Consider the following 12,462-nt stretch of genomic DNA (forward strand, 5'->3'; position numbering starts at 1 on the left):
TGGAGGAACCTGACAAGTTAGAGCTTAACCCCCAGAGCGGAGGTGCTGGGGCTTCGTACCCACCCACCCCAGGCAGTTAACCAGATACTCCACTGCGTCCAGGAGCTCACGTTTACTTTATCCTCAAGGCAGCCTAATTCAGGAGAAAACTCACAAGAATGGATTAAACCTTCCTCAAGAGGCCTTAACTGTAAGCCTTCTCTCAGCCTCCGTGCCCTTGGTCACTGGGTGAAGTGAACAAGATTCGTGGCCAACCCCACTGGGCCCTTCAGGTTCTATACCTGCCTCTGTAATGAAGCGCTCGGGCCCATTTTTGAGATTCAGCTGCTAAGGCTGCCTTTCAAGTAAAATGAAATTTCTAAGACCCTGGAGGCAGGATGAGCGTGGGATCTGAGTTCCCTCTCCCACCACTTACTGCGTGGCCTTGGCAAGGAATATGCCTCTCTGAGTTTCAGTTTTCTCAGCTGTGAAAGACATAATAATAGTTCCTACTTCAAAGGATGGATGTAGGATAAGATAAGGTAATGCAACCATCCATTTCATTCCATTTCTCCCAAGAGAAATGAAGTCATATGTTCACACAAAAACATATACACCAATGTTCATAGCAGCATTATTTATAACAGCCAAAAAGTGGGAGCAACCTGGCTGTAAAGTACAGCATAGGAAATATGGGGACTGTAACTATCAGGGGGAACACTTTGTAAAGTATATGAATATCTAACCACTATGTTGTACACCTGAAACTAATACAAAATAATATTGAATGTAAACTGTAATTGAAAAAAATTGTAATTACTAAAAACAGTGCAAGAATAGTCATTAAAATAGTCCCTGGCACAGGCCAGCGCTCACCTGATAGTTCTCCTGGAATTAAAGGGGCCCCTGAGTTTTTGCTTTCTGCAACTTGCACCCAGAGCTATGTTTTTTTAGGAATGCCCGGAGCCCATGATAAGTAAAGTCACTGAAGGTGTGGCCTCCTCAAACTCCTTCCTACTGAAGGACCCTGTACCCCTTGAGAGTGGCAATGTCTTCCGCACCCTGTACCCTATCACCCAGGGGCTAGGGAAATCGGTGGTACCAGTTGAGGACTTTGCTAACAGAAGCATTGGGCCCTCAATTCCCCAAGCTCTTTCTCTTGCCTTATCTCTTGAGATTATGACACCATAGAAAGCCCCATAACTTACTCTCCCCATTTATAACTGAGAAAACTGATGCCCAGACAGACAGAGGCCAGCAGTTTTCAAATGGCAGGCATTGCTCCCACAAGCAGAAGTTGTTGCCTCCAGAATGATGTCTCATCTGAGAGGTCTGGCTCAGGGGTAGTCCCCTCGGGGGTAGGGGGTGACTGCGGTGGGGGCATCAAGTTTCTCTCAAAGCTGAAGGGATGTTAAGAGCAGGACTCAGGGCTGGGATGGAGGTGGGGGCAGGAGACAAAGGGGTTAGGGTTGCAGCTGCCAAATCAAACTAGAGGGTCTGACCCCAAGGCAGAATTATAGCCAAAGATGCTGACCTACAGGAGTCCCCAAATAGCCCCAGGCCTGCTCTCCGGGCTGGCTCTCCACAAGGCAGTGAGCCTGAGCTCTGGGAAAGCTGAGAAGGTGGTCAGTGCCCAAGTGGCCCCGGGCCCAGGTCGTTTCTCTACAGTCAATGGGCTCCAGCCTCCATCCCTCCTGTCCGCTGGGCAAGGTCATCCCCACGTGAGCTCCAAAGACACTGTCAGTGGCTGCATTTCCACCTCCTTCAGCTGGGGCTGGCTGTACATAACAATTACTTCAAATCTGTGCAGCAACAGGGACTCTCATTCATCGCCGGTGGGACTGTATAGCCACTTCGGAAGACAGTTTGGCAGCTGCTTACAAAACTAAACATACTCTCTTGGCCGGCATGGCTCAGTGGTTGAGCATCGACCTATGAACCAGGAGATCAAGGTTCAATTCCCGGTCAGGACACATGCCTGGGCTGAAGGCTCAATCCCCAGAGCGGGGCATGCAGAAGGCAGCCAATCAATGATTCTCTCTCATAATTGATGTTTCTATTTCTCTCTCCTTCTCCCTGCCTCTCTAAAAGCAATAAAAATATATTAAAAACAAACAAACATCTGGTCAGCGTGGCTCAGTGGTTGAGCGTCAACCTATGAACAGGAGGTCACGGTTCAATTCCTGGTCAGGGCACATGCCTGGGTTACTGGCTCCACCCCCAATGGGGGGCGTGCAGGAGGCAGTGGATCAATGATTCTCATCATGGATGTTTCTCTCTCTCTCTCTCTCTCTCTCTCTCTCTCTCTCCATCTCAGAAATCAAATTTAAAACATATTTTTTAAATGTTTTAAAAAACCCACAAAACTAAACATACTCTTATTATGAGATCCTTGGTACTTATCAAAAGCAGTTGAACACTTATATCCACACAAAAACCTGCACATGGTCTTTTCACAGCAGCTTCATTCATATTTGTCAAAACTTGAAAGCAACAAAGATGTCCTTCAGTAGGTGATGAATAAATAATTCTATATAATAAAAAGCTAATATGCAAATTGTCCCCATCCACTGGGAGTTCAACCAGGGGGCGGGGCTGGCTGGCCAGCCTCCTGTGTCCCCTCCCCTGAGCTGGCCAGGCCCCAGTGGAGCTGATCAGGGCGAGCTGGGCAGACCGCATCCGTGCACAAATTCGTGCACCAGGCCTCTAGTCTATAATAACTTCCCAGACGTTGAAATATTACTCAGTGCTAAAAAAAAGAAATGAACTGGGGGGTAGGAGCAGCCAAGGAGAGGTCAATGGGGGGGGGGGGGGGCGGAGGAGACTTATATAATACTTTAAACAATACATACATTTTTTTAAAAATATTTTTTTATTTATTTCAGAGAGGAAGGGAGAGGGAGAGAGAGATAGAAACATCAATGATGAGAGAGAATCATTGATGAACCCAAAACCTGGGCATGTGCCCTTGACTGGAATCAAACCTTCAGTCCTCAGGCTGACACTCTATCCACTGAGCCAAACTGGCTAGGTCTGAACAACAAAGAATTTAACTTTTTTTTAAAAAAAGAAATGAGCTATCGAGCCATGAACAGACATGGAAGAACCTTAAATGCATGTTACTAAGCGAAAGAAGCCCATCTGAAAAGGCTACATACTTAGGATTCTGACTGTATGACAGGTTCTATGGGGGCGGGAGGGAGAGGCAGGCAGGCACAGAGGATCCTTAGGGCAGGAAACTATTCTGTGTGATACTGTGATGTGGATATGTGTCCAAGTCCATTTGTCCAATTCACAGGATGGACAACACCAGGAGTGAATCTTAATGTCAACTGGACTTTGGGAGACAATGATGTGTCAGTGTGGGTTCATCAGTTGTCAACATGTCCCACTCTGGCGGGGGTATAGAGAGTGGGGGCAGTGGATGGTGGGGTAATGTGGGGACACTATGTACCTGCTGTGAACCTAAAACTGACCTAAAAAGTAAAGTCTACTTAAAAATTAGCTTCAATCCCTTCAGCATCCCCTCAGAACGGAGGATTTGTCCTTCGTGGAATGACAAGGACAGACATACAGAACCGGGTTCAGGTCCTTTCTCAGTGGCTTCCAGCTATGTCACTCCTTTTCTCTCTAATCACTTCTTTCCTAAAATGCAAATACTAAGATCATCCACCTCACCTTAGACACGAGAAACAAACTGATGGCTGCCAGAGGGGAGAAGGTGGGGCTGAACAGAAAGGGAAGGGGATTATGAAGTACAAACTTCCAGTTATAACATAAGTCAAGGTGACAGAGGTCACTAGACTTATTGTGGTGATCACTTGCTAAGGCATATAAATATCGAATCACCATGTTGTACACTTGGAACTAATATAATAGTGTCCGTTAACTATAATTATAAATAATTAAAAATTTTAAAAAATTTAAAGATTCACCTCACAGTTGTAAAGATTAAATGAGATAGTTTCAAAATGAATATAAATTATTTTCTGTTTATGGAAGAAAGATAAGCATTTTGTGGAAAACTCAGAAAAGAATTTTAAAAAGATAAAATTCACCAGAATTCCATACAAACAGGGACAAGCACGTAAATGCAGGCCCTGGTGGAGCAGGCTCTCCATAGCACTGGTCCCAGACACTTGATCCTCAAGCCACTTCCCGGAGCTGGGGACACAGTATCTCCACTTCGCAGATGCAAAGCTGCAGTCCAGAAGGGTTAAGTGATTTGCCCACACATTTGAGGAGCCACAATCTGGAGGGTGTTTTTTTTTGGTTTTTTTTTTGTTGTGTGTGTGTGTGTGTGTGTGTGTGTGTTTTGGGGGGGCTCTTAATTTACTACTTTTCCTCTGAGCCAGGCTACCTATCAGGCACAGCTTGATGAAAATCACAGCTCCACCATTAACCACTGTGTGACTTTGGGTAAATGTATTCACCTCTCTGAGCCGCAGTTTCCTCATCTGTGAAATGGAGAGAATAACTGTATGTACCTCATAGGACTGTGAGAAATAAGACATTCTACACAAGGAAAATAAAAAGGACATGTTTTAAAAGCACATGGGATTCTTGAGCCCATAGCTAAGTGCTCAATGAATATTAGCTGTGGGTGCTCGGAGACATAGAGACCCGGGTCCACAGCCTAGCTCCACTTTCTATTAGAAATAATTATAGCGTGTCATGTTGGCAAAGGCCTTGGCGAAGGGCTCAGGCTAAGGATTTGGGAAAAACCCTTCCACTCAGGGGAGAGAGAAGCCAAAGGGAACCGGAGTTCAAACGTGGAAAACGAACAGCTGCTGGTGAGCCCCCAGAGGCAGTTTCACCTTGACCCACAAAACCGAAAAGGGGTGGGTCTTCCTGTGCAGATAAGGATCAGGAGAACAAAGCACGCTATTAATTAAGTCTGGCCTATTTTAAGGCTATGGAATATTTTCCCCCTTAAAGATAAGCTCACAATAAAAGTTCAAAAGGTAAACACAGAAAGCGGGCGGAGGCCAGCCTTGCCTTCTGCTAAGCCAGGCCTGCCAGCCCTGGGACTGGAAAGTGGGTGGTCTGGTCCCAAAGCCAAGTGTCCCAGCCCGGGGCCTCTAGTGCGGGGACCGCAGGGGCACCGGCGCCACCAGAGGCGGGGAACCACGGTGTTGCCTGGCCCTGGCCAGGGGGCAACTTGGACCAAGAGAGACCTGGCTGGGTCTCGAACTTCCCAGGAGGGAGAATGGACTTGGCGTTTCTTTACTTCCCCCAGGAGGATATGAGTCACAGGGAAGACGCCAGCCAGGCCCAGAGCTGCCCAGAATAAGGACAGAAACTCCCAGGCCTTCCCATCTGGATGGCCTTGGGCAAGTCACTTCCCCTCTGCACTGTGGTTTCTCACCTGCCAAGAGGTGAGGATTGTCCGTCTCCTGGGGTGAGGATGCAGATCACATAGAGCCACCTTCAGGAGAGTGCCCACTGACCATGGCAAGCACGTGTGTTAGCTGTTCTCATCTCCCAGACTCTGAACTGTGGTGAGGACACAATTTATGAGACCAGGGACACCAAGGGCAGTTTTTCTTATCTACTATAGGTGTACTCTCTGAACCTCAGCCTCCTCTTCTGTAAAGTAGGGTGAGATGATGAATGAAGAGGACTTCACACAAAGCCAACCATCACCCACAAATAAATAAAGCAGCTGCTTTTCCCCGTGCTCTCCCCTAGAACTGGGCGAATTAGGGAAGCAGCAAGAAGAAATAGAATAACCAGAGGTTGCCTATTGGATTGTAAATGGCCAGTTTGTCAACTGTCCCTTTAAATTTTTTAAAAATTGATTTTAGAGAGACAGAGACAGAGAAAGAGAGAGAGAGAGAGGGAGAGAGAGGCAAACATCAAAGTGTTGTTTTACTTATTTACACATTCATTGGTTGCCTTCTTGTATGTGCCCTGACCGGTGATCAAACCCCCAACCTTGGTGTATCCGGACAACACTCTAACCAGCCAGGGCCTGTCAGCTGTGCCTTTAGACCAGAACTTGCTTCCATGATGGGAACACACCACATCTGAACCATCCGGTAAAGTAACCACCAACCACATGTGGCTATCAAACATATGAAATGTGGCTGGGCCCTAGCCGGCTTGGCTCAGTGGATAAAGCATCTGCCTGCGGACAGTGGGCCAAGGGCACATGCCTGGGTTGTGGGCTTGATCCCCAGTAGGGGGCGTGCAGGAGGCAGCCGATCCATGATTCTCTCTCATCATTGATGTTTCTATCTCTCTCTCCCTCTCCCTTCCTCTCTGAAATTAATAAAGAAATATATTTAAAAAATAAAAATAAATAAAAGAAATGTGGCTGGTATGTCTAGGGAACTACATTAACTAATTTAAACAGGCCCACATGGCCGGTGGCTACTGGACAGTGCAGCTTAGACTGTAAGCTCCCGGAGACCAGTCATCAAGTCTGTCTTTCTGTCCCTAACACCCAGAAGAGGACCTGGCTGATAGTCTGTGCTCAGTTAATATTTGTTGAATGAAAGAACGGATAGAGGCAGGAACTGAAAAGAGAACATTTCAAGAACTGTTTTCCTGCCCTTTTCCATGTAATTTTCAAGACTTACCTGTAAAATGGGCACAATAGTAGTTCCTATCTCATCGAGTTATAATGAGAATTAACAAGTTAATATTTGGGAAGGGCTTAATAGAATGCCAGCAACATAGCAGGTGTTATGTAAGTGTTTATCAATTAAAAATAAAACATCACGCCTGTGTGAACTCTTCCTTTCTGGAGTACATGAGTCATATTTAAATTTGGTTGCAGGAAAAATTCAAAGTCATAATGGCTGTAATGACACACGTTTTCTCTCTCCCTTCTAAAGGCGTCTGGACTGAGGCACTCCAAGGCTTGGGGTGGCTTCCAGCCGGGGTCAGGGGCCCGGCTCTCCTATAGGTTATTCCACATCCTCAGTACCGACTCCTTCCTCACGGTCCAGAATGGCTGCTCCAGCCCAGGCCTCGGGTCACATTCCAGCCGGCAACAGGAGGAAGAAAGGCAAGGGGAGCCGGGCCTCTCCTTCTAAGGACACGTAATCAGAAATTGCACATACCTGCTTCTACTCATTAGCCAGAACTTGGGCACAAACAAGGCTACAGCTACAAGAAGCAAGGGAGGCTGGGAAATGTAGTCTTGATTCAAAACGTCATAGAAATTGGGAGTTTTACTCCTAAGGAAGATGGGGAGAATGAATGTTGGCAGATATGCAGCCGTCTCTCCGGAACGCCAGTTTCACCCTCGGATTTGGTTCTCAGTGGCTGTTTCAAACACTGTAGCTACTCATACTAGTGACAACACCCACATCGGACTTTCGTGTCTGTTACCTGATTTGATCACAAGCTCTTCCAGGCTGATATGTTGTTGTTGTTAATGTTGTTGTTGTCCTTTGAACAGGAGAGAAAACCGAAGCTTCATCAACTGGCTCAAGGTCCCAGAGATTGTAAATGATTCATCAAAGACTAGAAGCTAGGCCTGTCCAACTCCCAGTCCTTTCTTTCCCATTCCAGGGCCCTGCCTGCGACTTTGAAGCCCCTGCAGCGCAAGGAAATGGTCCCCAAGGCCTGGACGGATGTGGAGCGGAGGGAGACGGAGGTCAGGGAGCCGCCAGGGACAGGCCTGCAGCCCTCCTGCAGCTGAGGGCGCAGTCACAGACCCTGCTATCCTCTGCACCCGGCTTCGGGTGCGCTGATTCCCGGGCAATGTTTCAAGGATGTTTCACTCTCCCCCTTCTCTCTCTCTCTCTCTCTCTCTCTCTCTCTCTCTCTCAAATCAATAAAAAAAAAATTTAAGCCAATCATTTATATATTTGTGGATTTTGTTCATTTATTCAATAAATAATTGCCGAGTGCATACTAGACACTGGAGTTAGGCTGCAGTGAACAACGTAAAGATGTCTCTGCCAACAGGGAGCCTACACTCCCGTGAGGGACAGGGGGCATCGAACAGCAAGCAGAGAAATAGAAATATATTGCAATATAATAAATACATCAGGTCATAACTTTCTCTTTTTTTAAAGAAATGTTGATATTTGTGTTATTTTCCACAAATGTTTTTTTAAATATATTTTTATTGATTTCAGAGAGGAAGGGAGAGAGTTATAGAAACATCAATGATGAGAGGAAATCATTGATCAGCTGCCACCTGCACGCCCCCTACTGGGGATGGAGCCCACAATCTGGGCTTGTGCCCTTGACCAGAATCAAACCCGGGACCCTTCAGTCCGCAGACTGACGCTCTATCCACTGAGCCAAACCGGCTAGGGCCATAACTTTCATATATGCTTTAAAAAATAAAAATGAGATGTGACAGTGGCTTCCTTCCTTCAATAGGAGTCAAGGAGACATTTAATCTGAGCCCCAAGAATAGAGAAGGATCCAGCTTATTCACAGAATGCAGGGAAAAGCCCTCCACGACGAGAGAACAGTGTGTGTGAAGGCCTTGGGTCAGGCATCACACATGGATTATTTCATCACAACCCCCACCCCCCAGGGAGGTGCAATTATTATCATTAAGGGATAATGAGGCTCAAAGAGGAAGAGGGACTCTCAGCACATACATTCCTAAACTCCCTTCTGCGGCAGAGCTGGGATTAGAACCAAGGTTCGCGTTACCGCCAAAGCTCACGCCTCGCTCATGATACTCTGTCCCTTTGTCCTCGCTCTGGGAAAGACAGGCATCAGCAGAGAAGGGGAGCAGGTGGCAGGCCCCTCCAGAGGAGTGAAGGGATATTCTATTCCTGCAACCTGAGCCTCAGGCACAGCCCACAGGACCGGGGCCACCTTGTAGGACCATTCTGTGGGGACAGTCACTCCCTGGCCATAGAGCCAGATCCCAGATTTAAGCTGGGAGTACCTTGTCACTTACCATAGCCATTACGGAATGCCATGGCTGCTCTCCCTTCCCTTTCCTTGAGAGGGGAATCACAGAAGCTTGAGGACACATGGAGAGAGGGGTAGGGAAATAGGGAATAACAATGCAATAATAATTGCAAAAATGTTTTCAATGCTTACTGTGTACCAGGCACTGACTTGTTTAATCTTCAAAACAACCTATAACATCATCCCCATTTTACAGATGAAGAAACTGAGGCCAAGAGGGATTTAAAACTTACCCAAGATGATACAGCTAGTAAGTGGCAGAGCCGGGATTTGAATCCAGGTGGTTGGCTCCTGAACTCACTTTAAAAAACCAAAAAAAAACCTGCCCAGCTGGGGTGACTCAGTGGTTGAGTGTCGATCTATGAACCAGGGGGTCACAGTTTGATTCCTGGTCAGGGCACATGCCCATGTTGTGGGTTCAATCCACAGTGTGGGGCATGCAGGAGGCAGCCAATAAGTGATACTCTCTCATCATTGATGTTTCTCTCTCTCTCCCTCTCCCTTCTTCTCTGAAATCAATAAAAATATTTTTAAAATAAAAATAAATAAAAACAAAGCCCTTTATTGTAAAATAAGACAAAAAGAAAAACATACAGAACAAATGTACAACTCAGTTAATTATTATAAGGCAAATACTCTTATATTTCTTTTTATTTATTTACTAGAGGCCCGGTGCACAAAAACTTGTGCACTCAGGGGTCCCTCAGTCCGGCCTGTGCCCTCTTGCAGTCTGGGACCCCTCTGGGAATGACCACCTGCTGGCTTAGGCCTGCTCCCTGGGGGATTGGGCCTAAGCTGGCAGTCAGACATCCCTCTGGCAGCCCGGGAGCCCTCGGGGGATGTCCACTTGCAAGCGGGGAGCAGACCTAAGCTGCAGTCAGACATCCTTAGTGCTGCTGAGGAAGCGGGAGAGGCTCCCACCACCACTGCTGTACTGGCAGCCGTCAGCCAGGCTTGTGGCTGAGCAGAGCTCCCCCTGTGGGAGCGCACTGACCACCAGGGAGCAGCTCCTGCATTGAGCATCTGCCCCCTGGTGGTCAGTGTGTGTCATAGTGACCAGTGATTCCCAGTCGCTCTGCTGTTAGGGTCAATTTGCATATTACCCTTTAATTATATAGGATAGAGGCCTGGTGCATGGGTGGGGGCTGGCTGGTTTACCCTGAAGGGTGTCCTGGATCAGGATGGGGGTCCCACTGGGGTGCTTGGCCAGCCTGGGTGAGGGGCTGAGGGCCGTTTTCAGACTGGCCACACCCCCTTCAGGGAGGGGTTCCTGCTGGAGTGCCTGGCCAGCCTAGGTGAGTGGCTTATGGCTGTTTGCAGGCTGGCCACAGCCCCTTCAGGGTGGGGGTCCCTGCTGGGGTGCCTGGCAAGCCTGGGTAAAGGGCTGATGGCTGTTTGCAGGCTGGCCACAGCCCCTTCAGGGTGAGGGTCCCCACTGGGGTGTCTGGCCATCCTAGGTGAGGGGCTGATGAATGTTTGCAGGCTGGCCACAGCCCCTTCAGGGTAGGGGTCCCCACTGGGGTGCCTGGCCAGGCTGGGTGAGGGGCTGATGGCTGTTTGCAGGCTGGCCACAGCCCCCAGCCACCCAAGCTCCCAGTGAAGACTGGCTGGAAGCAGGAATCTGGATTTATTTAGCTTCTATAATTAAAACTTTGTTGTCTTTTGCGGAGGCCACAGCCGGCCAGAGCAGGTGGGAAGCTTGGCTTCCTCCATCGCCAGGGCAACCAAGCCTCCTGCTTGCTCCAGCTCCATGGCTGCCAGCCGCCATCTTGGTTGGGTTAATTTGCATATAGTTGCTCTGATTGGCTGGTGGGCATGGCTTGGGCGTAGCAGAGGTACAGTCAATTAGCATCTTTGTCTTTTATTAGTGTAGATTTTAAATACACACCCAAGGCAATTTTCCCATTGATTTTTAGAGAGAGGAAGGACAGAGAGAAATATGGATGTGAGAAAAACACATGGATTGGTTACCTCCTACATGTGCCCGACCAGGGCCCAGGCCAGGCCCTGGGAAGAGCCTGCAACCGAGGTACATGCCCTTGACCGAATCAAACAGGGACCTTTCGGTCTGCAGGCCAATGCTCTATCCAGGGAGCCAAATCAGCTAAGGCCCCTGATATTTCTTAACACCAGGGTTAAGAAATAGAACTTTGCCTGACACCCCCTTCTCTGTGTCCTCTCCCAATCACGGCCCTTCCCTCCACTCTCTGCAAGCAACTGCTATTGGAACTTTTACAGGAATAATTTCCTTGTGTTTTTTTCACCCTAGACACTGGTTAGGCCCTTTTTTTTCTAACTTGATACCTCTTAAGTCTCTTTTAACCTACAAGTCCTCCCGCCATCTCTTACTTTTTCTCGTAATTTATCTGTTGAAGAATTGGAGCCATTTGACCAGTGTAGTTTCCCAGTCTGATTTTGCCCATGAAATGCTCACAGTACCACTCCACGCCCCGCTGGTCTCTGAATTTCCTGCCAATTGCCCGCTGGCTCCAGGGCGCGATCAGACTCATGTTGGACCCTTTTGGCAAGACCCCAAGGCGGTGTCCTTCTGTCAGGGACACAGAATGTCTGTGTTTCTCTGTCCTTTGATCACAGCCATGCTCTCAACCCCGTTGCTGCGGGGACATTTTCAGGCTGCCCTCAGCCGCCCTGTGGATGGCTCCGCCCTCTGCCCCTCTCTGCCCCAAGGCAAGCCTGTTGGGGGCACCCAGGTTTCTCCTGCCTTGGGCCTGGCTCACACAGGAGCAGCCCCACAGGGGTCCCACCTGCGTCTCCCCAACGCCAAGACCTGCAGTGGGATCGGGCCCTGCCTCTCTGATGAGCGTCACCTCTCTTCACCTCTCCCTCCCGCCCAGTGCACCCGGCAGATGGAATTCTGCTTCATTTCCCAAAGGGGCCACGCTCCTCCTGATCTCTGGGCCTTTGCTCATGCTGTTCCCTCAACCAGAAACACTCTTCCCCTTACTTCCCTTCAGCACAGCTGATCCTTAGGTCCTAGCAAACCTGTCCCTTCCATACCACCCGCACCAGCCAGAGGGGACTGGACACCTTTACGTGCCCTTACTTCTCCGAGACTAACCTCGGGTGTAACTCAGTGCCAGTACGTGATACTTGTCTGTTTTCTTATGTTTTCCCTTCTAGAGTCTGAGCTCCTTGAAGACAAGGACCCTGGCACAGGACCTGGCACAGAACAGGTGCTCAATAAATATCAATTGAATGCACGTATGAATGAATGGGACTTCACAGGTCACAGGGAGGCAGTTCTGGGCTTAGTTTCAGACAATGAGAGCTCTTCTAAGATGACATGCACTGAGCTTCCCACCAGAGGAGGTATTCAAGCTGTTGTGTGGTACCAGTTGCAGACAATTCCTGTTGCAGGTTTCATTCCGTCAGGGCACACACCTAACACACCTAGGTTTTGGGATCAATCCCTAGTCAGTCTGCATATGGGAGGTAACCGATTTCTCTCTCACATCTCTCTCTCTCTCTCTCTCTAACACATCCATGGGTGAGGATTAAAAAAAAAAATTCCTTCTAGGACACTGAGTCCCAGTCTCGGAAAGCAGCAGAGCCCTTTTGGTCGGCAAT

This window comes from Myotis yumanensis, unplaced genomic scaffold (genome assembly GCF_028538775.1).
Source record: "Myotis yumanensis isolate MYYU_CA2020_CCGP unplaced genomic scaffold, mMyoYum1.0.hap1 SCAF_19, whole genome shotgun sequence".
NCBI classification, from domain to species: Eukaryota; Metazoa; Chordata; class Mammalia; order Chiroptera; family Vespertilionidae; genus Myotis; species Myotis yumanensis.